This window comes from Schistocerca serialis, unplaced genomic scaffold (genome assembly GCF_023864345.2).
Source record: "Schistocerca serialis cubense isolate TAMUIC-IGC-003099 unplaced genomic scaffold, iqSchSeri2.2 HiC_scaffold_303, whole genome shotgun sequence".
In the NCBI taxonomy this organism is placed as follows: domain Eukaryota; kingdom Metazoa; phylum Arthropoda; class Insecta; order Orthoptera; family Acrididae; genus Schistocerca; species Schistocerca serialis.
The window spans coordinates 65,001-70,000 of record NW_026047871.1 but is presented as its reverse complement, the minus strand read 5'-3'; the positions used below and the strand labels follow the sequence as shown (position 1 = coordinate 70,000).

At 51.5% G+C, this 5,000-nt stretch overlaps 1 non-coding gene across 1 annotated transcript in view; it reads right to left on the bottom strand.

Annotated features, from left to right (window-relative positions):
* The window catches only part of LOC126444835 (small subunit ribosomal RNA), a 1,909-nt gene extending 467 nt beyond the window's left edge, over positions 1–1,442 (bottom strand). Inside the window, exon 1 of the ribosomal RNA XR_007582781.1 lies at positions 1–1,442. This exon is cut by the window's left edge and continues 467 nt beyond it. This is a non-coding gene — a ribosomal RNA (small subunit ribosomal RNA).
* Between the last annotated feature and the right edge of the window lie 3,558 nt (positions 1,443–5,000).

The following is a 5,000-nucleotide window of genomic DNA, read 5'->3' as shown; positions in this document are numbered from 1 at the left end:
TAGCAGGCTAGAGTCTCGTTCGTTATCGGAATTAACCAGACAAATCGCTCCACCAACTAAGAACGGCCATGCACCACCACCCACCGAATCAAGAAAGAGCTATCAATCTGTCAATCCTTCCGGTGTCCGGGCCTGGTGAGGTTTCCCGTGTTGAGTCAAATTAAGCCGCAGGCTCCACTCCTGGTGGTGCCCTTCCGTCAATTCCTTTAAGTTTCAGCTTTGCAACCATACTTCCCCCGGAACCCAAAAGCTTTGGTTTCCCGGAGGCTGCCCGCCGAGTCATCGGAGGAACTGCGGCGGATCGCTGGCTGGCATCGTTTATGGTTAGAACTAGGGCGGTATCTGATCGCCTTCGAACCTCTAACTTTCGTTCTTGATTAATGAAAACATACTTGGCAAATGCTTTCGCTTCTGTTCGTCTTGCGACGATCCAAGAATTTCACCTCTAACGTCGCAATACGAATGCCCCCGCCTGTCCCTATTAATCATTACCTCGGGTTCCGAAAACCAACAAAATAGAACCGAGGTCCTATTCCATTATTCCATGCACACAGTATTCAGGCGGGCTTGCCTGCTTTAAGCACTCTAATTTGTTCAAAGTAAACGTGCCGGCCCACCGAGACACTCAATAAAGAGCACCCTGGTAGGATTTCAACGGGGTCCGCCTCGGGACGCACGAGCACGCACGAGGCGGTCGCACGCCTTCGGCTCGCCCCACCGGCAGGACGTCCCACGATACATGCCAGTTAAACACCGACGGGCGGTGAACCAACAGCGTGGGACACAAATCCAACTACGAGCTTTTTAACCGCAACAACTTTAATATACGCTATTGGAGCTGGAATTACCGCGGCTGCTGGCACCAGACTTGCCCTCCAATAGATACTCGTTAAAGGATTTAAAGTGTACTCATTCCGATTACGGGGCCTCGGATGAGTCCCGTATCGTTATTTTTCGTCACTACCTCCCCGTGCCGGGAGTGGGTAATTTGCGCGCCTGCTGCCTTCCTTGGATGTGGTAGCCGTTTCTCAGGCTCCCTCTCCGGAATCGAACCCTGATTCCCCGTTACCCGTTACAACCATGGTAGGCGCAGAACCTACCATCGACAGTTGATAAGGCAGACATTTGAAAGATGCGTCGCCGGTACGAGGACCGTGCGATCAGCCCAAAGTTATTCAGAGTCACCAAGGCAAACGGACCGGACGAGCCGACCGATTGGTTTTGATCTAATAAAAGCGTCCCTTCCATCTCTGGTCGGGACTCTGTTTGCATGTATTAGCTCTAGAATTACCACAGTTATCCAAGTAACGTGGGTACGATCTAAGGAACCATAACTGATTTAATGAGCCATTCGCGGTTTCACCTTAATGCGGCTTGTACTGAGACATGCATGGCTTAATCTTTGAGACAAGCATATGACTACTGGCAGGATCAACCAGGGAGCTGCGTCAACTAGAGCTGAGCAGCCGGCCGCCCGGGAGTGTGTCCCGGGGGCCCGCGCGAACACGCAAGCGTCCGCTCAATTATTCTGCAAACAGGAGGAGGCTGAGCTCCCCTGCACAACACACCTCGAAACCCTCTCAGGTCCCGGCGGCGCGCAGCGCCGTCCTAAGTACTTGGTCGGGTTCGAGAGAGGCGCAATCGCCCGGAGTTAGGCGAGTAGACGCTTTAGGTGCGACCACCCGTGCTCCCAACTGAGCTTGCCGCTGCCGACAGAGGCCCGGGAGCGTGCTGTCGTGGCATTGCCGGCGGGAGACAACACGCGCCACCTACGGTGACCGGCAGCTCCAACGCCAGCGCCACAGAAGGACAAAAGCCCCACTTGGGTGCCGAAGCGAACTCTCCCAGCACAGCGCACGCGCCAACACGTCCGCACAGCTGCGATACAAACCACCTGCGAGAACCGCTGGGGCGACCGAGCAGCAGACGGCGTCGCGGCGCCGAGCGCCGGGCGGCGGCGCATCCTCAGCGCACACAGTCCTCAATCGGACCAGCACACTGCAGATGGCCACCGCGCTTCGCACCGGGCCCGCGAGGACCTACTTTGGCCGCAAGGCGCCGCGAGCAGGGGGCGCCGGCGCGCAGCTGCGCCGCCTGCCGCGTCCGTCGGCCGGCGCGCCTGCCACTGGCCGCCCCCACCAGCCGGCTGTAGCGCGTGCGCCCACGCACCGCGCTGCCAGCACGCCGGGCGGCCCCCCCTCACCGGCCGGGGACGGTCCCACCCAGCCACCGCCGCGTATCGCCTCACACCCAGATCCCCTTTCGCGTTCGTGGGCATGGTGGGTCCCCTTTCACGTTCGTGGGCATGGTGGGTATCCCTGAAACAACCGGTTAATAGCTCGACCGATCGTCGCCAACACTGATTCACCTCTAGCGAGAACAACCGCACCACAACGGGTTACCTGTTGTTCATTTGCGTAACGTCACCAGCAAACGTAGACGTCCATCGCCATTTGCAACGAGTATTGCATGCCTGTGTCAGGTGTCACAACACACTACGTCTGCCCACATAGACGCAACAACATGTGCACGCCTCGAGAACACGTGGAAGGTAGCCCCCGTACGTATGCGGTGTCCATTGCGCGAACGACTGTCAGCCGGCCTCTGCAGGATGTCGCAGATGTGGAACGCGGTGCAACATGCTATCACGGTGTGTGAGAAGAGACGACTACGTCCGAATACACGCTCCACTACATCAACAGACTGCTCATGCTGATCGCCATCCAGGGCGTCCGTTCCTCCCACACGTCTGAATGGCGTACCACACTGCAATCCAGCTCTTATAGGGAGACGACACGTAGCTGCGTGCACAATATTTGGACTGTATGGTCTGCCGTTGCTAGGCGCAGTCGTCGTACGGTCACACATGTGCCACGATGTATCATTCAGTACATACGGACCAATGTGCAGTACAGTTTGTGGGTTTTGCGTACATCGGCGGACAGGTGACAGGCCGTACCACAACGTAGGCTGAGTACGTCGGCATGCGAAGGGCATTGAACATGCAAACTTCTCAACGACCAGCTTGCGAAGGCAGGGGGGAAGGGGGGGGGGCATGTACGTCCTGCTGCTATCCACATTACAGTGTATAGCAGGAGCATGTGGAAAGTCAGCAACACCTGCAAGGTGTTTAACATGACGCGATACACAGGGGACCGGGCAGTGCGAATAGCGAACTATATTGCGAGGGTTGCGGTTAGGCAACACTACACTAATTTAACGAGTTGCATAACAATTACAGAGCAGGTTCAGCGACAACGTGCGTCAGGTTAAGGCGCAATATAGGTTAGGTTGAGGCACAATATAGGTTAGGTTAAGGCACAACATGGGTTACGTTAAGGCACAAATTGGGTTACGTTAAGGCACAACATGGGTTACGTTAAGGCACAACATGGGTTACGTTAAGGCACAAATTAGGTTACGTTAAGGCACAAATTAGGTTACGTTAAGGCACAAATTAGGTTACGTTAAGGCACAAATTAGGTTACGTTAAGGCACAAATTAGGTTACGTTAAGGCACAAATTAGGTTACGTTAAGGCACAAATTAGGTTACGTTAAGGCACAAATTAGGTTACGTTAAGGCACAAATTAGGTTACGTTAAGGCACAAATTAGGTTACGTTAAGGCACAAATTAGGTTACGTTAAGGCACAAATTAGGTTACGTTAAGGCACAAATTAGGTTACGTTAAGGCACAAATTAGGTTACGTTAAGGCACAAATTAGGTTACGTTAAGGCACAAATTAGGTTACGTTAAGGCACAAATTAGGTTACGTTAAGGCACAAATTAGGTTACGTTAAGGTACAATATGGGTTAGGTTAAGGTACAATATGGGTTAGGTTAAGGTACAATATGGGTTAGGTTAAGGTACAATATGGGTTAGGTTAAGGTACAATATGGGTTAGGTTAAGGCACAACGTAGGTTAGGTTAAGGCACAACGTAGGTTAGGTTAAGGCACAACATAGGTTAGGTTAAGGCACAACATAGGTTAGGTTAAGGCACAACATAGGTTAGGTTAAGGCACAACATAGGTTAGGTTAAGGCACAACATAGGTTAGGTTAAGGCACAACATAGGTTAGGTTAAGGCACAACATAGGTTAGGTTAAGGCACAACATAGGTTAGGTTAAGGCACAACATAGGTTAGGTTAAGGCACAACATAGGTTAGGTTAAGGCACAACGTAGGTTAGGTTAAGGCACAACGTAGGTTAGGTTAAGGCACAACGTAGGTTAGGTTAAGGCACAACGTAGGTTAGGTTAAGGCACAACGTAGGTTAGGTTAAGGCACAACGTAGGTTAGGTTAAGGCACAACGTAGGTTAGGTTAAGGCACAACGTAGGTTAGGTTAAGGCACAACGTAGGTTAGGTTAAGGCACAACGTAGGTTAGGTTAAGGCACAACGTAGGTTAGGTTAAGGCACAACGTAGGTTAGGTTAAGGCACAACGTAGGTTAGGTTAAGGCACAACGTAGGTTAGGTTAAGGCACAACGTAGGTTAGGTTAAGGCACAACGTAGGTTAGGTTAAGGCACAACGTAGGTTAGGTTAAGGCACAACGTAGGTTAGGTTAAGGCACAACGTAGGTTAGGTTAAGGCACAACGTAGGTTAGGTTAAGGCACAACGTAGGTTAGGTTAAGGCACAACGTAGGTTAGGTTAAGGCACAACGTAGGTTAGGTTAAGGCACAACGTAGGTTAGGTTAAGGCACAACATAGGTTAGGTTAAGGCACAACATAGGTTAGGTTAAGGCACAACATAGGTTAGGTTAAGGCACAACATAGGTTAGGTTAAGGCACAACATAGGTTAGGTTAAGGCACAACATAGGTTAGGTTAAGGCACAACATAGGTTAGGTTAAGGCACAACATAGGTTAGGTTAAGGCACAACATAGGTTAGGTTAAGGCACAACGTAGGTTAGGTTAAGGCACAACGTAGGTTAGGTTAAGGCACAACGTAGGTTAGGTTAAGGCACAACGTAGGTTAGGTTAAGGCACAACGTA